This window comes from Chrysemys picta, chromosome 6, assembly GCF_011386835.1.
Source record: "Chrysemys picta bellii isolate R12L10 chromosome 6, ASM1138683v2, whole genome shotgun sequence".
In the NCBI taxonomy this organism is placed as follows: domain Eukaryota; kingdom Metazoa; phylum Chordata; order Testudines; family Emydidae; genus Chrysemys; species Chrysemys picta.
The window spans coordinates 58,135,258-58,158,625 of NC_088796.1; the positions used below are offsets into that span (position 1 = coordinate 58,135,258).

The 23,368-nt window shown below is 38.7% G+C and overlaps 1 long non-coding RNA gene across 1 annotated transcript in view; it reads right to left on the reverse strand.

Moving 5' to 3' along the window:
- LOC112059425 (uncharacterized) overlaps positions 1–23,368 on the reverse strand; it is a 115,778-nt gene that overhangs the window by 74,437 nt on the left and 17,973 nt on the right. Inside the window, exon 2 of the long non-coding RNA XR_006175804.2 lies at positions 16,195–16,250. This is a non-coding gene — a long non-coding RNA (uncharacterized LOC112059425). The remainder of the gene's footprint in view (positions 1–16,194; positions 16,251–23,368) is intronic.

Below are 23,368 nucleotides of genomic sequence, written 5' to 3' on the forward strand. Positions count from 1 at the left end.
TTTTTTTTGGTTTGATGCCCACACACACACACACACACACACACACACAGTTTTCAATCAACCCTAAACTGAAATTTTGTGTGTTTTCCTCACTGAAATTAAGAAAAAAAATCATTTCAGATCTAGCAAAACATTTAACCCAAAAATAAATTATTTTTTTCCCATTTTATTTTGTTTTTTGGGTGTGTTTACCTATGTGTGAGTGTTTTAAATAAATCTAGCTAAATTTTGAAATAAAATGTCATTTCAAAAGGGGAATATCAAAATGAAACACTTACTTTGGAAAAAAAATCTTTTTGGCCAAACTATTCACTGAATTTGACTAGAGTAATTTCATTTACCCAAAACTGGCATATTTTGGTGAATAAACTATTCATATGAAAAATTTCATCCAGCTCTAATTTATGAAAAAGCACCAATATCTCTGTTTTAGTGAAATCCTGCAATAGAGCTTGCAGCCCAGTAAAACAGGCTGTGCATTCAGGCAAAAGAATCTGTGGATGGTACCCTGCTCTGTAACTCACAGGAGCCAGTGCAGTTACTCTACCGTCACTCCTGCAAGATGCACTCAAGAGTAACAGCAACAAGCTGTTAGTCTTCATCCCATACACATTTTTGTGGGACCATTCATGCTTTCCCCTTCCAGATACCCAGGGAATGGGCTGAACTGCAGCATATATGAAGCTATGAAGGAACTATTCACAGTTCTTATGCATTCCAGCACCAAGTGTAATGAGATCACGTTTTGTTATGGACAGTTCCTCAACAGCTCTAGGGTTTCACCCATCAGACATTTTTTTGTTTTGATAAACTTTTAGGACTTTTCTGATTCAGGGTACATTAGACCAAAGTGGCAATAGGTGATTCCACAGTAAGTGACGGTAGTCAAAATGGTTCCTTCAAATGAGTGCACTCAATTCCCAATGGCTTCAGTGGGTGAACTGAACATATATGTATATCCAGGGAAAGAGCATAGTTGTATGTGTCAGCTCTATCTGATCTAAAATAATTGTAGTGAAATTTGTACTAAGGAGCATTCCAGTGGGCAATATCTTTTCTTAAAAGGCTGCTTTAAAGTATCTTCCAGGTTTCAAGTATAATTATATTCAGGCTTAGTAAAATACCAACTCAACTTGGCAACTGATTCTTTTCCGGTCCCTGGAGTGGTAGCTTAAGACAGCCGTCACTGTACTTCACCTGTCTGAAACATTTTCACATGTTCACAGAGTTCAACAAAATTGGAATTACTCATTTTTGATAATCCACAGTGCAGCTCTTAGATAATCCCTAAAATAATTCTGAATAAAAATGTGCCATCAAATGGACTTTCAGCACCTGCATATTACACTTCCCAAAATCAGTGTGTAATATATTTCTAATTTCCTCAATTATTTTCTTCCCATTTATTCATGCCAACAAGTACCAGTAATAAATGTATGATATTAACTGTGGAATCTAATGTATTTAAAACTTCAAGTGGAAGATTTAAATTGGGAGGTGAAATGAATCTAGCTGTAATCTACTAAAGGCTGGGAAAATCTCAGAAGCTTTGGTTCCCAAAGGATGAGTCCCAAAAAATTTGAATGTTTATCTCAATGTAGCTGAACTTTTTGATTTCTCCCTTCTCCTTCACTCTTCCTTCCAGCTTTGTCACCTTCCATACTTGCCCTTCCCTCCCTAAATCTAACTAGGGGCCTTGATCTAATACCCACTGTCTTCTATTACTACATTCTTTTTTAATTTTCCTGAACCCCAGGGCTTTTTCTCCCTGGCCTGAATCAAGTCACTTTTATCTCTGTCTAACATCCCCTCTAGCCTTTAGTGATGTTGCAAGGGAGTTCTCCCAAATCTTGCAGTATCTCTACTGAGCTGTGGACAATCTGTTCCTTTCAAATCTCATAGCTTTCCTGAGTCAGAAGTGCTCCTTACATAGTCACATACTTGCAAATATAAATATATACAGGGACACATCAAAGCTCTATGGCTTCCCTGTGCTTTTTAAGGTACTAGCTGGCACAGCAGAGAGAGACACAGACCTTCTGAGATTCCAACATGGATTTCAGCAAAAGTAGGACAGGACAAAACACAACAAAAACATCCCCGAGATTATGCCCTAATTTGTCTATTACCTTTTCTGGATAACCACATAATCTTGTTGATGATGTCCTTGTCCCTTCCTTCCAATCTCTTCCTGATACCTCCAGACATACATGTAACCCTTTCACTCCCTTTGGTGTCATGTCTGCAACTACACACTGAACCTATAATTGGAGCTACATAAGTGGAACTCTGACAGGGTGCAAAACCCCAATAGCTTCAATGGGGCTTCACACTGGCACAGGAGTTTATCTGCATGGATACAGTCACTAGATTGCAGCCTTTGTCAGCTCTTTGGTAGAGAAATTGTGCCATCTTTCTCTTTGTTGTTACTAATAATGTTCTTAGTATTTGGGAGATGGATAGAGGGGAGGGTGTTGCATGAGGAAGGTTGAGGTTTGGTTCAATTCAAAATTAGGGCAGAGTTTTGGTATAGTGCTTATTGTTTTCCAAACCATCTATTGTTATGCATCAATCAGTAGCTACAAAATGGCATAACAAACAATTTTCTGAGAAGTAATGAAACATAAACTGATTCTTATAACCTTTGTAAAATTAGAAGCCACCTCCTGTGTTTCTTTGGCTTTATAACTCATACTCGGCCTCCCAGCCAAGATGTCACATCTAAGTCTATTTTCCATTTCCTTTTTATAACCTATTGTGTTTTTTTAAAAAAAAACCTCATTTAGAACTATCCTCTCTTATTTATATGCTCATCCCCATATAGTGGCAAACAATATTTATAAAAGAATTTGACATAAAAAATCGAAAGTATTGAACACTGGGTTTTCTACTACATTGAGCCTGTTGGGTTTAAATTTTGAATGATCAAGAATCTTAAAAATTGGTGGTATTGAGCTAGCAACAGTGTTGGCTAAGTATCTTTGAGGTATAAACAAGGAAAATACAATAAAAGGCTATTATTTATATAATATGAATGCTTCCTAAAGTAACTTAGATACTTCTATTTTAGTTGAATATTGCTTTTTGTTTCCTCTATTAAGTAGTGCTCAAAAACCACAACTTCAGTCAATCAGTAAACAGGATCATTACTTTTAAGTGTTTCAGATTCTGAATCAAGGGTTTCGTTTAATTTTCCAAGTGGAATAATGCATATAGATGAGGATGTCAAATTGCAAATAACCTGTATTAGAATGGCATTTACAGTGCTTATGGTAAGTAATCAACATTATTGACTTAGCTCAGGGATTTAAAATGCTGAAAAACACTAACAGAATACATTGATTGGAAGAATGGAGAAATGCATCACTGTGTTAAAGATTTGAAATGAGAGTGAAGCACATTATATTATTTTGTAGTGTGTGTATATATCTATACATATATATAGATATATATACAGATAATGTGTGTGATATTGATTACAATTTCCTGCAGGGACAAAGAAAAGAATTCTGACTTTGGTTTGAATGGTTATGTTGGGATTCATTATCAATATGTTAAAATACAAATTGATGGCTATGTAGTATGGATTTAGTGTCCCTGCTGAACTTTTTCCATTAGTAGCTAATGTCCATCAAGGTTTACTTTTTATGGTTTTGAATGCTCTTTATTTTTTCTTCTATAATTACCATTGTGATACAGGAAACCTTTTCAGAGATAACGATGAAATTCAAATTATTCATTTCCAAATCCGTGAATTATAGACTTGCATCTGTCAGTAGGAGCGTTACCACATAATAATCTGTGATTTCTTATAGCTAGAACCGACTTAGTGACGTGTCTTTTGGCATTTTTCATAATGAACCTGGTTTTGAGCATTACTAAAGTAAAAATTTACTGTACTTGGCATATATTAGTTCTCAGCCCAGGAGGAAGCTTTTACTTTTAAAAAATGTACTAAGTATTTTTGGATGTTATTAAATAAACACTGTAGAGTTGTGTTTGTTATTGTTTTTGTCACTACAAGGATTGCTTGGGACCTCAGTGTTTTAATAAATAAATTGTTTTAAAAATGCTAAGCCAGATTGTGATACCCTTACTCATATTAAACAACACCTTACTCCACAAGTGGTCCTACGGATGGCAGTGGAACTATTTGCAAAGTAAAGTTCAATTCACTGTGAGTAAACATATATCACAATCTGGTTCACTTTGTTACAATGAACAAAAGCATTTTCACTGTAAAGTCTCCTTGGGCTGGTATCTTGTCAGATCTCATAAGTACAGCAGCATCCATCCTGACCAATAGCTGGATGAAAGACCCACAAGGGAAATCCACATTGTGCATGTAGTAATAATGCTAAAAGTGAGCAATAACAGCTCAGAGCTCCACTGTGGTGATACTATGCTGTTGGAGATGCCATGGATAAGATAAAAACTAAGGCCCTGGCCATTGTGCTGCTTAAAGATCCCACCTCACTTTCCACAATAATAAAGGCATTAACCTGACACTCCTTCTGCTACACATACATATTTCACGAGCAAGTAGCAATTCTGCCTTCCTGAATTGTGTAGTATTTCTATTATTTGTATTACCATAGTGGTAAGGAGCCCTAGCCATGGACCAGAATTCCATTGTGCTAGGAGCTGTACAAACAGAACAAAAAGCTGGCACTTCCCCTTGTCTAAATAGACAAGAAAAGACAGACACAGGGTGGGGAAGGGGTTAGAACACACAAACATACAAGCAGAGTGAATAATGTGTTGGGAGTCATGTTAGTGCCATTCGGGAGGGTAAGGGGGGGAAGGAGATTATCAGGGCCAGATTTCCAATTAGGTACAGTAGGCATGTGCCTAAGGGTGCCAGCATTCTAGGGGTGCCTTACCTCTCTAAAACTGTGTGCAACATGAAGGTCAGCTGTAGGTGGGGGGTGGGTGGGAGGGCACTGAAGAGGCTGTGCCTAGGGATGCGTAAGGTGTAAATCCGGCCATGGGGATTATTTAGGAGGAGACACTGAAGGGAAGGAGGTATGAGAATCAAGGAAGAGCAGAAGAGGATAAAAGGAGTGATACTGAGGTGAAGAGATTGTGGGGGAGTGGAGGAGTAGTGACTACTAAGGAATGACTACTAAGAAGAGGTGTTGTCTGGTGGGTTTTCAGAAGATCCCAGGCCTGCTCTCTCTCCCGCTTAACTTTTCCTCACAGTATAGCTACTCTTGTAGCTCCTAAGCATTCCCAATGCAGCCTCTGTTCTGGCTCTGGGGCTGCATCATGGACCCAATTCTTTAGAATGTTCATGTTCAATGATTTCAGCAGGCAGCTATAATGTCTTGGGGAATGCAAGCAGAGAAAGAAGATGGGAATTCTCAGCTATTTATATCTCAGCAAAACCTGAATGGGATTTCATGAGACAAAGAAAAGGGCACTTCCCTAGATCAGCAGTCTTTCCCCCTGCTGCATTTCAAAAGACTGCTGGAAACAATGGAGGTTTTAGAGCTCCTCAAAAAAAGGTCATAATAGAAAGTGCTATACAACCTTAATATATGGACACCACCATCTCCCCCTATAATATATAATGTATTTAATAATTTAAATTATGATAATCACAATCAGTCCAAAACTCTAACTTGCCCTTTTCTACCCTTAGGGGGTCAACTGATGTATTACAATTGCTTGCCACCAATGGCTGAGTTGGGTTTATTCTCTAGAGTAGATAAGGCCTATGGAAGGCCAAAGCTTGTTTGCTCATTGCACACTGTTTTATTTTACCTCTCTCAGTACCCAGTAATAGGACATTCATTCTGTTTCTAACTAGGATTGCACAATTTAATTCTTCTGCTCTGGGCTATACCGAAGATATGCTCCATATAAAGCAGCTTTGAGCATATACATTCTTGTAATATATTTGTAACTGGTACAGCAGATGCTCTGACTATCAGCACTTTTGATGTTTCAAACTGCATTTGGGCATTCACCAGGGATCATTTCCCCAGCATGCTAGAGGAACACTTTGTGAACCTCCTGCTGTGTTCCCCCAGTTGAGACCAATGTTACTGCTGCTGTGGAAGAGCTATGCTTCTGTTAGCAATAATGACTCAATACATTATGGTGGATTTTCTTTTTTCTGTGAGTCCCATTCAGAGACTGTCAAGTGGCTAATATTAAAACTCAGTTGGGTTTTCTGTTCTATCTGCTGTTCATCTTTCTTTGGTTTGCACATTCTTTTAAATACTATAATTCCTTATCAGGAAAGTTTATGTTCTGTGTAGAATTTTATTATAACAGATTAGGGTTAACTGAGAAAGGAACTTGTATTTTGAGTAGCAGTTAGTAGGGCAAATTAGACTGCCAGGTTGCTGAATAGTCATATTTAGAAATTCCTGCAATATGATGTAGGACCCCTATATCCTCACAGAGCCCCATTCACGTCAATGAACTCTGCCCAAGCACATCATATTGCAGGAACAGGGCCTATATTCTTAATTTTTAGCTGAAATATGGCATAACTACCAAGAGTATTATAAGCCTCAATCAAAGAGTAATTTTAATTAAAAAGATAACTAAAGTAACATTATCAATAGTTTGTATTTTATATTATTGTTTATGTGAAATATGTTGAATAAGCTGTAATATATTACATAAGCTAATGTTTGGTTGAAATTCACAAGATAAAAGAATTCGTACATAACTTCACCCCTTTGTGCCTAAGTATTAAAGCATGTTTGGCCACAGTGGAACTTTATAGGTGTGTAAACCGGTTTAAGGTATTTTTCTTCATAGATGAGATTCAGATGTAAAAGATAACCTTAAAAAAATGCTGCTCTGTGGTAATTTATAGAAAAGTTCTGGCACTGGAGCATCTCTCTAACAATATCTATGCTTTTTCCTCTGTGGCACCATAATTGTGTCTACGGGTATGTCTTTACTGCAAAAATGCTGAGTGTTTAACTCAGTTTAGCTAACCTGCATTAGGTAACTGGGATTAAAATAGCAGTGAAGACACATCAACTTGGCTTTGAACTCAGGTTAGCAGCTCAAATTCAAGCCAATTGGGGAGCCAAGGGTTAAACTTGAGCTGGTAACCTGAGTTACCACGTCTTCACTGCTATTTTAACCTAGGTTAGGTAACCTGCGCTAGGAACACATGTTTTTACTCCCCAGTGATGATATACCTACAGTATCATTCCATCCATGTCCCCTGGCACTGATCCTGGAACCACCTTGCTTTACAGCTCTAGTCACAGATGACGTATGGAGATGCATCTTTGTGGTTTAGGTTTTGGAGGAAAGCCACAATCAGAGAGGAAAAATTATGCCCTGTATTTCCCCAAGCTAGAATCTGATCCACAGTTCACACTGGCCCTTCTCATAACATGATTATATGGTATGGTGTATCAGTAGTATCTAACATGATGTACCTTAGTGTGTTTTCCTTTCGGTCAACCAACAGTTCCAATACTTGTCAAATGAGGGTATTTGCCAGCACCTGAGTGGGAGTTCACTCAAGGAGTAATAAGGAGTGTTATTATTTATAACCAATCTGTCTTCAATTGAGACTTACGAGAAGCAGGTAGCATGTACACAGCTTCAACTCTGAGAAAATCATTCAGGTCAGGAACTTCCAACACACCAGCAAACTCTTAAATGTGTTGAATAGAAAACAAGTCTTCTAACTACAACTAAAGGACTCTACAGGAAGACATACACAGATTTTAATTTAGTAACAGTCTGCACCATAAAATATTAGTCAAGTGCTAGCATAACCATTAATATGCTTCTAACACAAAGCAATTTCACAGCCTTATTTACCAACTGGAATCTCCCAAATCTAGTTGGTAATTGGGCTTTTTATTCATCTCTGTAAATTCCATTTCTTAGTATAAATTCATTGAATGTTGTTAAATGGAATTAATAGCTTTTATAGATAAGGTATATTATGTATATGTTTAACTGTGGGTGTTTCGACTCACATTGTGACAATCTCTGTTTTAATGCACAGTTTTATTTTTTTACGTTTTTATTACATTGATTTTTTTTCCTCCAGTAATACTTTTGTAATATGTTTATGATGTATGTTTTATAAATCAAGCTATACCCACTGCAGGAATATGGGTGTATGGTCATGTTTCGTTCCCTTCACATGGTTTTGTGAAGCCTCAGGATAAAACCATTTCAGGTGGATTAGAACCTAGATAAATAACCATAAAACTCTTGTATCGGTATTTTTCTTTTCTTTTTTTTCATTTACATCTCTTGCTTTGCTTAAAATAGATGGAAAATCATAGTTTGGGGCAGGGACATTGTATTGCAAAATGCTCTTCAGAGTATGAATATTTTTAAAAATCATAACTTGATGTTTACTTCACCCTTATGAATTTGTTCATGATATTATTTGTGCTTTACAGCTTGAAAAAAGACTGAAATTAGTAAATTATCATTTATAAATGGTCAGGTGTCTTCAAATACCAAGGCATTCAACAGATACAGAAACTCTGGTTAGGTTGCTACAGTGTTATGACTTTTCAGCCTACTTCTTGATCAGTTAGTCTTAATTCGAATATAGCTAGTTAATTGGCTTATGACATCACAAGTACAATCCTTCATTTCCTCTTTGGCTTCCACATTCTCATGTACAGGCAGAGGAGTGGGAGACACATGAGTAGAGGTCATGTAAATGATGTCCCTTTAAAGCCATGATAATGTAATCAGCGAACCCTGCTGGGAGTTAATCTAGTGCATGAGCTGTTACGGAATGGAACAGACCACTAGAGCTGGTCAGACCACTAGAGTTGGTCAGGAATTTTTCAGACACACTGTTTTTCCATTAGACAATGCTGGTTCATCAAAACCAAAAACTTTTGCGGAAATGTATAAGTTTCAACAAAACTTTTGCATATGAAGCTCATCTGGGATGTGGAAGGGACAGGCTCAAGTCCCTGCATCTCTCACATCCCAGGTGCCCTAACCACTAGGTATAGAATATCTCTCTCTCTTGCTCGTGCTTTCTCTCTCTCCCTTCCCACCCTCCCCCCAATGACTATTTCAGTATTTGTACAAAATGGAACAGCTCCAACAGGAAAGATTGAGAGACCCACCCCACAATGGCTAATAAGCTATCAAGTGGTGCTATCTGTTTCAGAGCAATGACTAGAATTGGGTGTTCTACATACCACATAAGTGCTCTAGCCACTGGGCTGTTCTGAGGTGCTGCACGCTCTCTCCTTTTAAAAAAAAACAATTCAAAAATTCTCAGTTTTATATGAAATAGGAAAACTTTTTGAAATCTTAAATTTTTATGGGATAGGAAAACCATTTTCCACCCAGGTCTACTGTGTGTGTGTGTGTGCGCGCGCGCATGCACTCACCTGGCTGCACCTGAATTTATTCTACTCTTAATCTTTTGTAATCTCTATGCAAATGTCAAATTTTCCCCCATAGTATGGAGTTATAAGATCATACAGCTAGAACTTATTCATGTGTCAAACTTTTTGAGTTTGTAACGGATGTATCATCAAATGCATGAAGGTGATGTGCATGTAATAAATTGCAGAGCTATGTGATGAATTCATTTACCATGCACATTTAATCACCTCACTTGCTATCTGCCCACTAATCCAAATGTCAGGGGACATGTTCTTACCTTAAAGACTAACAGATTTATTTGGGCATAAGCTTTCGTGAGTTAAAACCTCACTTCTTCGGATGCCCAAATAAATCTGTTAGTCTTTAAGGTGCCACCAGACTCCTTGTTGTTTTTGTAGATACAGACTAACACGGCTACCCCCTGATACTTGATGTTCTTACCTTGCCGCTCTTTTTGTTTATTTATTTAATCTAAATGTCACTCTTTCCTCCCCCAAAGGTGTAAATTACCTACAGAACTACTCCTACCTGAGGCCTAGAACAGGCAAAGTTCACTCCTGAACCTTTTCTAGATATAGGATTTGGGGCTAGAAACAGAAGTCTTATACTATGGCATTGGGGGTGATTTGCTTTCAAATAGGATGCAGTGCTTGCTTCTTGCCATGAAAGAACCTGAGATCAGCATTTATAACTCCCATTTTTACACATAGAAAAGCTATTTAGTTCAATTTAAAGGTTTAATGTCTCTATCAGAGCTCTGCACAATTGGGCTCATGGCAAATGTGGTACCTAGCAGAGAGCTACAGAATACAGTCCCAATAAAAAGAAAATAAAACTCTCTCTGACTTTTCTTGAGTCACATTTCTGTACTATTTGCAGCAAATACAGAATAGGTGATGGTGAGGGATGGTATATTTATTGCCACTTGTTTGGGATGACCTGCATACTTATTCATGGCTTTGCCACTCATCCATAATGTAACATCCCAAACTCAGGATGATTCTATACTATGCCATCATATATTCCATATATAATAACTGCTTTAAAAATTTCCCTATTCTCTAAGGAGCCATAGTAATTAGCATATTATTTAAAATCAATGTATGCCCTTTTACAGAAAACAGCATGGAAGAAGTAAACATCTGTGAACAGCTGTGCAAAATCTGGTGTGCTGTGTTATGCTGTAGCAAACCCTTCAATCTAGGCAAACCATTGTGTCAAGCTAAATGGGTGTGGTTAAAACACATTTTACAGAGCCAAACCATATGAAAATTCTCTAGGAGGAGAATGTACTGCTGAGCATCACACATAGGGTGGCAGGGCTTGCACAGTTACACAGCAAACTTGTCTGCACCTCTTGCATTCCCAGGAGTATCTGACACGCACAACAACTCTCTATGTGCTCTGAAGGCTGCTGACAAGATTAGAATCTGATTCATCATAGAATAGGCCTTGGAGTACAACCTATTACTTACTACCTCTGGTAGTTGTAACTTATGATGTTTCTCTGTAGTAAACTAGGCTGGTGTTAGAGTATTATACAGATTGCTTTTTAAATTATCTGACTTCTCCCACAAAGTAGATGTCTTTCTGTGCTATTTGCTGATCTGTTGCAGATGCTGAGGGTGGAAAAAAAGTTGGTTGTGAGTGGTGTGTTGTGACATTGGAAACGAAGGTATTATTTAAGTTGTGATTGTGTTCTTTACTTTGCAGCATGCCAACCATGGGAGAATGTGGCCCTTAGTTTTATAACTAACCCAACTTATTTATTATTTTCTTGCCGCCTGACTCTAAAACAAAATAGGCAAATACATTTTGCAATTTTTTTCATTTATGAAGCCTGTTTTGGAAAGATAGTTGAAGACTCGTCACACAGGCCATTTTCCCTCTCTACCCAGAGAGTCTATTTTTTCTCTCTACTAAGCTGAAAAGAATGTTCTTTTAGTTTTAATTCTATGGTTTTCTAGTCTCAATGCTGTTGTAGAACAAAGCCATACTGTTCCTTCTGAGAATTATCAGCAATGAAGTCCTCAGTGTGAATGGTCCCATTCGTCTATTGTTGCCCTACACTAATAAAAGTTGAACGATATTTGTCATTCTTTTTCTTTCATTGGTGGGATAGAAACAATTATTCATTTTTATCCTCTAGCGATCCACTTTGGAAAACAGTTTCCATCTTTTTTCTCATTCAAAAATGTTCTTGTCATCTATACACTAGGCATATTCCATGAAGATGTGTTTATCTCTGAAATCATTTTTATTCTACTAGAGATGACTGATGATCTATTTTTTTCTTTTGTTTGTAGTAATCCATGATATATTAGTATAATTGCTAATAGTATGGGGTACTACTGATAACTTTTAGGAACATTCCAAAAATCCACTTTGGTGGGTACAGAATGCAGTGTGGTTTTGTTTTTGCAGTAAAAAATGCTAGTACATGGATTCTGTATTAATGTGGCTGGGTTTGTTAATTTTACCTGGAACATTGGGAGGAATGTATGTGCCCATTTATACCTGAAATGGACTGTGGCTCCATGTTCTGATCCTGCTCCAAATGAAGTCAACTCTTTTTTAAAAAAATAAGTACTACATTGTTGTACAGCAGTTTCCCCAACCATTATGGTATCATTAACATACTGATGTTAATGCTGGTTTGGAACTATTATGATTTTTTTTTAATGAGAGAATGGTAAAAGCATCCATTGAATTACTATAAATGGAATCAGACTCCGTCCCAAGCTTCTGAGGGAGGACTGCCCCATTTTCTAAACCGATTTCCTGTGACTGACAGATACAGTCTGATAAAGATTGGAAAATCAGTTACAATGGCAAATTTTATCCACAGTTTCTGTTATTGTTGAGAGGCTCTTTGTCTTTTAAACTGAACTGTAGCCTTACTGAGGGATTATGTACATTCTTATTCGTAGTCCAAAGAGTAGGGAATATATAAGGTCCTGACCATTAAAAATATTATGCATATGAAACATACACATTTCACAGAAACAATATACGTAAACTAGAACACACTTTCTACATTTAACTCAGAAATAAAATCTCGTCTATGCTAGTCTATATAACAATATCCTTGATCTTATGCCAGAATGCTGCCTAATTGATTTTTCAAGGTGTGCTTTCCAGCTTCCCTTGCTGTACTGAGGACAGGAATCATGCTCTAAATGCCTGATTCTGCCATCCTTTCACTTTTTGGTATCTTAGTCCACAAGGAGTTCCATTTATTTCAGTAGAATTATTTGTGAAGAGTATGATTAGAAGACTCCATGTGAATAAGGGTGGCAGAATTGGTTGCTGAGTGAGTTTGCTTTCTCAGATGGTGAATTGAAATTGGTGCTGATAGTCTATACATAGTTTTGGGTAAGGGAGCTGGGTGAGATCTTCACTGCACTGAACTCTCAGCCTGAGGTGTTGGAGGGCTAACATAGTTTTAAGATACCTCTGCATCCTCTTGAGTCTGGACTGGTCCAGGGACTAGAATGGGCCACAATGTAACTTAAGCAGCCCTATAGTAAACTGTCAATGACTGCCTCTGAGCAGCAGTGCAGCCCAGAATTAATGCAACACTAAGAACTGGGACTCCACCACTGACATGTCCCTCTCAATCCAGCCTCACTACTGTGGCATATCCCCTACACCAGAATTTGCAAAGAGGTCCTCACAAGCCAGCGTGTATCTTCTTCAATCCCTGCACCAGGGGAATTCTACCTCAGCCTCTTTACAGTACTATGACCCCAGGGCCACAACATGTGAGGATTAAAGAGGAGATGAAAATCCTCCCATATCTATATTTCCCAAATTTGTGAAAATTCAGATCCAGATCAGATTTTTGCTGCTGGTTGCAACCCTTTAATGAAAGGAAGAATCACCAGAATTAGAACATCCTGGAAGTACAAAGAACTTTGGATCTGGATACAAACTGGGTGGTTCAATCTCTTTTCTGTTATATTCCTTTTAATATTTTGCTACCATGACCAGGAAAATTAGGCTGGTTATGATAATTTTGGAGACAACATAAGGGAACTCAATTAAATAAAAGTCAAAAAGATGGAGTAGAGGAAATCAATACATTGATGTCCTCTGCTGAGTAAGAAGTGAGGCAGATGTTATTTTTATGAATAAAATGTCATCTCATTGTAATAGAGTAGTTTGCTCCTTTAAAGGCTAGATGCCTGGGGTAGGCCAACCATAGTAGCTAAATAGGCACACCTGAGCAAGGATGAGGGCATTCTCCTATAAAGAGAAGCAGGAAGCTATAAAATTAAATTAATGGAGATATCCTATCTCCTGGAGCTGGAAGGGACCTTGAAAGGTCATTGAGTCCAGCCCCCTGCCTTCACTAGCAGGACCAAGTACTGATTTTGCCCTAGATCCCTAAGTGGCCCCCTCAAGGATTGAACTCACAACCCTGTGTTTAGTAGGCCAATGCTCAAACCACTGAGCTATCCCTCCCCCCCAAGCCATGGATAGGATTGGGGGAGAAGAGCTCAGCACAGCACAGAGACTCCTGGGAGCAAGTAGTCTCCAGCAGAGAAAGAAACCTGAAACTTGGGGAGTGAGACTACAGACAGGAAAGTCTGTGGAGTGGCCTGATAACACTCTGATAAGGAGCTAAATGGATGGGCTTGAGGAGGAAACTGAGAACTTTTATTTTGAATGTTTGTTAATCTAATAAACTGGAACCTAAGAAGGGCTGCAAATGGAAACAAGTGTGTGTGAGTTACTGAAGAACCCCCTTGAAAGGGGAAACTGAGCAGCGGGTCACTTGCAGGGCTGCTCCGTAGGCATGCCACGAGTGGACACTTCACAATAGGCAATTTATCTGATGAATGTAGCCTCCTTTCTGATTTACAAAATATTCATGAGAAGATCACAATTTCCTCAAAATTATATACTATTTTGAAGTAACTACCCATATTTTGTGTTGAGTTTTAAAACTGGTTAGTTTTGATTGGTTGGGTAAGTCTGTTCCTGGATTGGGAGTGTATTTTCAGCACCCAGTCACACATAGGCAAATCTTAAATTCAGTTTCCACAAATATTTATGCATGAGGTCTTGAAAATTGCTTTACGTGAATATCTATGCCAGTAAAGTTTAATAAAATGAATGTCTGTGCAATGTGAACATAAAAAGGGATGTGAGCATGCCTGAATATAATTAATTAAAAAATGAGAGTAAATATTCACAGAAAACTGGTAGTATTCACCCAGCACTACAGCCACCCAATGCTGGCATAAAATCAGAAAATAGTCTTTTACTTAATAGTTCCTTCATTTATTCCTGAAGGGTATTGTAGCTAACCTGTTTCACCGGGTAAATCTCAGATTGGAATTTCTGTTCCAGTCTAAAATGGACACTTTCTAATATTGCCCTAGGCTGCTTAGGTTATGAATTTTGTGATGTGTTGGACTACTGTTTAGTGATAAGAAAAGAGCAGAGATTAGATATGTTTTGAACTGTGTATATATTCTCTTTCAGGTGGTTGAGAGAGAGGAAACCTTTAAAAGAATGTTTCAAAAATCTTTTCTGAATTGATATGTGGTGTATTTCTCTTTTTTACACAAGGTGACAGTGTATGTGAGATGTAAAGACGAGTTTGCTCAGGCAATTACCCCTTGTTGATAGCAGATTATTTCCTCTGGCAAACTCGAAAATAACTTGTTGGTGTATAAGTTACTGCTGTTCTGGGGATGCAGTAATTTACTCTCCTGTCTTTTTTATGAGCACATTTATTTTAATCAGTAGAGTTTGGAATGGCTCTTTTTCATCTAACTCCATCTCTTTTGGAGTTATACACCCTCTTACATGTAACAAAGGAGACTCCATTTGCACACACAGGAGAAAAGAAGTTTGATGTTTTGCAGAAGAGCATTCTTTATATAGGAAATCATATCCCATGCTCTTTTTCGTGTAAAGAATGTAGCTTTCATTTTCTACAGCAGTGGCCCAAATTATTTTTCTGAATAAGGCAATGTTTCACTTCAGTGAGTTACCAGACGTTATCACTCACAGTGGAGAATGGTGTCTTGGAAAAAAAGTGAACATATACACTAGGGCTGTGGGAAAAGCCACAGAGGGTGGAGGGTTTGTTTAAAAAGCTAAAAACCTTTAGAAGGTTTTAAAATAATGATAGATGTTATGTGAAATATCCAGTACATGAGAGATTTTTGAAGAGGGATATTACCTAGAATGAAATGAAATGACACTTTTCTAACTAAATTGATTATTTTGCATCTTGCAGTATGAAAAAAATAAATTATACATAAAAAGAATTGCAGAATTATGCCCATCCACCCCCAGGTAGACAATACAATGGGCAATCAGGACTTGATTTCCCACCCTTACTCCACGAGCAGTTTCAATGAAATCTATTAGCATAGCAAGGTACTCTTCCACCTGCATGTGGCAGAACCTGTCCCTGAAATAAAAGGAAACATGCATCTTACAGTATTTCATGGAGTCTAGGTCAATATACAATTACAACATCATTGATAAAATATTAACACTAAAACTATCACAGAAACCAGTTAATACATTAATAATTGAAAACATTGGCAAACAACTATGTTTTCAGTTCCTGCATAAAAATTAAGAGGTATATAGCTTCTCAGTGCATGTAAATAGCTCACATTAAAATTAATGGGAGTTATTGTTATGTTCATGGCATACATACAGAGAAGTTAGATGAAAACATAAAATACTCTTGCAGTGTAATGCTACTTTATTTCTTGAAATCCAGCACATTAACACACAACAACCAAAAACAAAGAGAGATAAAGCAGACTGTTCCCTAAGGCAGAGAGGCACAGCTCAACCCACCTTGCTCTTGGCTGGCTCTTTGCAGACTGACTGCTGGGAACACAGATCCCCATCACCTGCAAGAAGGACCAAGAAACCCCTTAGGATTTAAAGGGAAAGCCTATAATTTTAACACAGTTTTCAATACATCACAATTATATGAACACTTAAGTTTCTCCCTATACTTATAATAGGAAATGACAGTGTCATCACAAAAAGAACAGGAGTACTTGTGGCACCTTAGAGAGTAACAAATTTATTGGAGCATAAGCTTTCGTGGACTACAGCCCACTTCTTCGGATGTAGTCCACGAAAGCTTATGCTCTAATAAATTTGTTAGTCTCTAAGGTGCCACAAGTACTCCTGTTCTTTTTGCGGATACAGATTAACACGGCTGCTACTCTGAAAAGTGTCATCACAGGCATCCCTCTGAGGCAAATGAAAATGATAACTTTATTGGCCACCACTGTATGGCTGTAGGCCCTTTTCCCTTACTTTGCATGTATCTTATCTTTTCTTATGGTGTTTTGCTTAGCGCCATCATCACTTTTACTTATATTCCTTTTCATCTTATTAAACAAAATTCGAGATATTGTCAGTGTAGTGTACCTAGTAATCCAATTGCAATGCAAGATTTGTGGCCAGATCGCAGTGAACCGTAGTGAACATGTACCCTGTCCTTAATCTGTTTTATTTGGATGTGTTACATTCATTTATTTTCCTGTGATGCATGGCATACTATTATGGTCCGTTTGTGATTCAATAGTCATATGCTGCACTTGGAGATATCGTTTGTTCTCATAATTTGTCTTTTCACTCTCCCCCTGCTGATACATGTCTTCCTGTATAGGTTTGTCCTGATTCAGGGGGGAAACTCTTCTGTGTTTCTGACTTTTCTATTTATATCCATTATTGGCTAGAAGAGAACTGGCTGCAACCTAGTCCCAGAAATACTCTTTGGTATTGGTTCTTAACAAACAGTTTTGGCTGCCAAATCATGATGGAAGACTTTGTTAACTCTTTGAGAGTCCTCAAGTATGGGAATCACAAAATGATTCTGCTGTAAGAGCAGTCAACCCAAAACTTGAACGGAACTGAATTTAACCATTGTGTGAGGTTCAAAAAAGTCAACTTTTAATGTATATTTTTCAGCTTTCTGTACATCAGCTTATGGTTCCAGTCAGCTCTGCCAAGCAGAAGTGCCAGAATACCATAAGACAAAGAGTCCTCATATTTATGGCCTACTTCAAAACTAGGAAGTAACAGAAAGATCACATTGTCTTGACTACTGTTTCAAATTAAAGAAGTTTGAATAGTTTAGCTAAAGTCTGGGTAACTACCCACAGTTGCCTTCATTCTCTGATATTAATATTAGATCAAGAAAATCTGAAATAGTCAGATAAATCTTGCAAATACAGGGAAATTCATTCACTTACTGTCCATTAGTTTAAAAAAGAGAGTAAAAAATTAAGTAAAATCAAGCTAATTCTCCTGAATATTAATATTTGACATTTCAAGAGAGAATCAAGTCATTTCTGTGACAGATTTGGAGCTGCTCAGTAGTATTTTATGAATACTGGATGTTGACCTGATTATTGGGATGGGTACTGTCTGACTTTTGAGGATTAATTGAATAGAGGGCTATCTGGAGAAACTGGGTGGAAAAGAGAGAATGGCTCAAGATAGCCATTTCTCCATGAACACTTAAGGGTTATTGAGGGACAATGCCAGGACTATTAAGATTGAAGATTTTGCCTCCTCTCCAACCAACCTACAACACTGATTTGCACCAGCACAGGAAAAGGCCAACAAGCACAGTAGAACAAAAGAACTATAACAGGGTTTAAAAATGGACTCTCTCAAGAAAGGGAGACTAGTTGTTTGGGGGAACCAGACTGAGACATAGGCAATAGCTGGAGTAACTGAAGAAGTTCGAGCTATCTAGGTCACCATCAGGGGATAAGACAAGACTTTAGGTGAGATAGACATGAGTTGTTTTAAACTCCCGTTTCTATGAAAGCTATGTTAGCACTGCTAAAATAAAGAATATTTTTGGTTTATGAAGGCTGCCCCATCACTATATCCACGACTAGTCACAGACTCCCAAAGAGAAGAACCGCAGGTGTTTAACTCAGTCGGACCTGGAAGGTAAGAACAGTTGATATACAGAATGCGATAGCCCCACGTGGTGTAAAAGTGGGAGAATTTTACCCCAAGATAGGTAAAGGCATGAGGACTGATATCTGTGGGGATACATTCAGAGAGACCGCAAAAAGGGACAGAAATGCAGCTAGCCCATGACAGTCCCCATGGCCTGAAATTGTTTCCCACTAAAATCAGAGATAAGAAAAGAATATTCAGAGGATAGAGTGAAAAAGCTGAAACCAAGAAACACCAAAAGCTAAAGAAAGAACATTGGACAGGGACTTTGTTCAGTGCTGAGGCATACAATGGGGTCTTGTTCCATAACTAGGGCTCCTAGGTGCTAAGGGAGAATTCTTTACAGCACAGTCACTTGGAGAATCAGTGTGAACAGTGAAATCTTCCAGAATGAAGGCACTGGAAAAATTTGCAGCAGTGCTATTTACTAGGCCTTGACACTTTTCTTCTAACTAACTGCTTCAACAGAGAGAGTAAGTACAACAGAAGAAGGCTGTAACTGTAAATTTGAAAAGAAATGAATAATGAAAAAATCCCTCAGGGTTATCCATGTATTTTTGCTTTTAAACTTCTCTCTTCATATCATACTGTAGGCCACATTCTCCCCCTTCTTGAATAAAACCACAAGGGAAGATGAGCACAGTCTCCCTGTACTTGTGTTGCTCTCAAAAAGCTGCTTGTCTGATGCATCACTCCCTTTGGACCAGCAGGCTGGTAGCTGTGAAGAATAGGAGGGGAGCATGGCTAGCGTTTCTTGCATCTCCTAGAGATTTCAAACTGTGTGTGTGTGTGTGATCTCTGTGCTCTGTGAGATGTCTTTGCCACCTGTCTCAACTCAATTGCAGCATGGGGCTGTCATAGGTACCAAGCTGGACCCCGATGTTGTGCTCACTTTGTCTCCTCTCTCTTCTTCCTATAACTCTCTAAAGTGTCTAGACTCCACAGAGAGGGAGTTACTGCTGATCAGAGCAGCACTAACTTTCAGTGGAAATTACATAATATGTTTGATACATTACTATGGGAACATAACACATTAACCAGCTGATTTCCACATCCCCTGCCTTAGCTCTGCAGGTCTGAGTTTTTACATAATGGCCACATAGAGCATATAGTTAGTTACATGGTAGGAGCAAATACTCTACAAAGCCATCTTTTTCCCCTTGACATGCCCAGTCATCTCCCTCAAACACAATAAGAGGCCTCTTGTAGTGTATAGGAATAAGGCAGTATCCTTGTAAATTGTTTAAAAACAACGAGGAGTCCTTGTGGCACCTTAGAGACTAACAAATTTATTTCGGCATAAGCTTTCATGGGCTAAAACCCATTTCATCAGATGCATGGAGTGGAAAATACAGGAGTAGGTATAAATACATGAAAAGATGTGAGTTGCCTTACCAAGTGTGAGGTCAGTCTAACAAGACAATTCAATTGACAGCAGGATACCAAGGGAGGAAAAATAACTTTTGAAATGGTAATGAGAGTGGCTCATTTCAAACAATTGACAAGAAGGTGTGAGTAACAGTAGAGGGAAATTAGTATTGGGGAAACTAGGTTTAGGTTTTGTAATGACCCAACCACTCCCAGTCTTTATTCAGGCCTAATCTGATGGTGTCCAGTTTGAAAATTAATTCCAGTTTTGCAGTTTCACATTGGAGTCTGTTTTTGAAGTTTTTTTGTTGAAGAATTGCCACTTTTAGATCTGTTATTCAGTGACCAGGGAGATTGAAGTGTTCTCCTACTGGTTTTTGAATGTTATAATTCCTGATGTCAGATTTGTGTCCATTTATTCTTTTGCGTAGAGACTGTCCGGTTTGGCCATGTACATGGCAGAGGGGTATTGCTGGCACATGATGGCATATATCACATTGGTAGATGTGCAGGTGAACAAGCCCCTAATGGTGTGGCTGATGTGGTTAGGTCCTATGATGGTGTCCCTTGAATAGATAAGTAGACAGAGTTGGCACCAGGGTTTGTTGCAGGGTTTGGTTCCTGGGTTGGTGTTTTTGTTGTGTGGTGTGGAGTTGCTGGTGAGCATTTGTTTTAGGGTGGGGGGCTGTCTGTAAGCAAAGATTGGCCTGTCTCCCAAGGTCTGTGAGAGTGAGGGATCGTCCTTCAGGATAGGTTGTAGATCTTTGATGATGCACTGGAGAGGATTTAGTTGGGGGCTGTAGGTGACGGCTAGTGGCATTCTGTTACTTTCTTTGTTGGGCCTGTCTTGTAGTAGGTGACTTCTGGGTACCCTTCTGGCTCTGTCAATCTGTTTCTTCACCAGATGGGTCCTGTAGTTTTAAGAATGCTTGATAGAGATCCTGTAGGTGTTTGTCTCTGTCTGAGGGATTGGAGCAAATGCAGTTATATCTTAGAGCTTGGCTGTAGACAATAGATCGTGTGATGTGGTCTGGATGAAAGCTGGAGGCATGTAGGTAAGTATAGAGGTCAGTAGGTTTCTGGTATAGGGTGGTGTTTATGTGACCTTGTTGTTTTTGCTGATACAGACTAACACGTCTACCGCTCTTAAATTGTTTGTTAAGTGGCACTTGCTGTGTCTGTTTTTAAAAGCTGCCAAAAATTAGCCAGAGCAGCAATATGTATTTGGGACTAACTGTGGTGTGGTTTTGTCATATTGTTTTTGTTGTGTAAAAAGCAAAAGAGAACTTTTTGGTTCCTCTCCATGCTGTGTAAGGGAAGAGGAGACTATTACCCTGTTTTTTCCCCAGTAAAAGATTGAATGGATGCTAATTTGACTTCCCTAATGGCAATGCTAAAATACATACAATTAACTTATTTTAAAATAAAACCTAATGTATAATATGGGGATATGAAATTGTCTTAAATATGTATTTGTATGACATCTGCCTAAGGTCATATTCTGAGATGCCTTGTGCCAGTAAGGGAGGCCCAAAACATGTACAGTTTACAAAATAATGATGGATATTGCCCTCCATTGGGATATCCCAGACAGGAAAGAACGGACCCATTCAAGAATGATAGAGTCAATAGGCAAGTGAACACAACCTCATGCTCAAATGGAATCTCAGAGATTGCCTCCCTCGAGAAGATTTCTTGGGCAAGTGCATAAAAACTGCACATCTAAGGAAAGATGGCCCTTTTCCTCCTACAGAGGTGTTAACAACTGCAATTTAAAAAGGGCCTCCATACCTCCATTCTTGTTTTCACCAATCAAGTAGGACAATGATCTGATTTTTCCAAGCAAAATTTTACTTTGTTTAGACTTTGTTTTTTGGACTTCTCTAGTATGGGAATACTTACCACTGTGAATGTTCCTACTGTTAGCATACAGTCTGTGATAACTGAATCAAAAGAGAGCCTTCCATTTCATCTGAGGGAAGCATTTAACCTCAAAGTGTCAAACACATTCACTTATCTATGCAGAAGATGAGTGTAGATTTCAATATACTTATAAAACAAGGTCGGAATATCACTGAGATAACTATACTATCTTTGTCTTGCTTATCAGTTACATTCCATCTCTGCAACTTCTGTCCTTTTTTCTGTACATTATTTATATTTTTAAAAGTTCAGTAAAAATATCTGAACCTAATTATCTGAATGGTCCTAACAATTAAAAAAAAATTAACACTACTTTTTCAGTTTACTTTCTCCTAGAAAGTGAAACGTAATTGGTGAGCTCGCAAAGATGGAGTATAATTTTCACCATGATATCCAGTAATGCTGAAGGTTTATTGAAGTCCATGATCTCCATGTGTTCAGTGCAGGTACTCAACACTCTGAGATGAAATGTTGACCCCAGCTACAATGGAAAGTTTCTCTGTTTTTATCTCTTGAGGAGCTCTACCAATGGGGAGCATTCACAGCAGTAGGCCTTCCCATGATAGGTAGAGTCTCAACAAAGCAAATCACTTCTCAAGTCAACAGTGAGATCTAAACTGGATAAGTTGTTTACCAGCTAATTCAGGGGGGAACTGTCACGCATTCCATGGGAATGTTTCCATAGCAGTTAGCAATGTACAGTACCAAATCATAATTGTTCCAGAATGTGTGCACAAGGAGTCCTTCAATTCTCTCATTCCCTACAGGTATGAATGGGGCAGTTATAACTTGGCTGCAGGGAGTGTGCAGTACAGGAGAGAGGTGGCAGTGTAAGCAGCCCCACAGGAGGCATGTATGTGCAGAGCCATAAGTCCACCTCTCTGAACTACTAGGGCTGCCCTAATAGGAGTGGTGTCTGTGTCTTTGCAAAGATGTAGCAAGCATGCCTCTCCTGGTAGAACTTTTTAAAGGCATAATGTTCCAAACACTACGGCTCAGCCATCTTACCTCCTCCCCTTCCTTTAATACTGCTCATGCTCTTACAACGCATAACTGAGCCCTTATTAAGACCTGTGTCTCACTCTAAAGTTTCCTGTGTAACCCCTTCTCCTTCATGATCACTACTGGACTTACCAATCACTTCTCCTTAGTCTTCCTTGTCTCTCTTCTTAATACCCAGATATATGAGATATGTCTCTGTATATAGATTTGTATAATATGTGAGAAGCAGTATTGTCCAGTGCATAGGGCACTGGTCTGGGACTCAGGAAAACTGGGTTCTGTGTCTGGCTCTGCCAATGATCTGCTGGGTGACCTTAGGTAAGTCACTTCATTTCTGTTCCCCCTCACACTCGTTGGCTGTCTTATTTAGCCTGTAAGATCCTTGCAGCAGGGATTGCCTCTTACTAGGTGTTTGTACAGGGCCTAGCACTATGGGGCCCCAGTCTCGGTGCTACCATAGTACAAATAATAGTGTGTGAGTAAGTGTGTGTGTGTGTGTAAAACCACACACATAGTGTGTGTGTGTATTGTGACAAAGCTCTGTCCTTCTCTCCATGGGTCCCGCATTTCCTTGCTGATTTCGCTAGCCTCAGAGGCTCACTGTGACCCTCCATGTAGCCCTTCTCTCTCTAGAGGCACAGCTTACTGAGCCATTTTCATCATAAGCCAGCAAGGGAGGTGAGGAGAAGCAGCCCTCCCTCGCACACTCTCTGTTGTCTCCCAGTCTCCGTGATTAATCAGG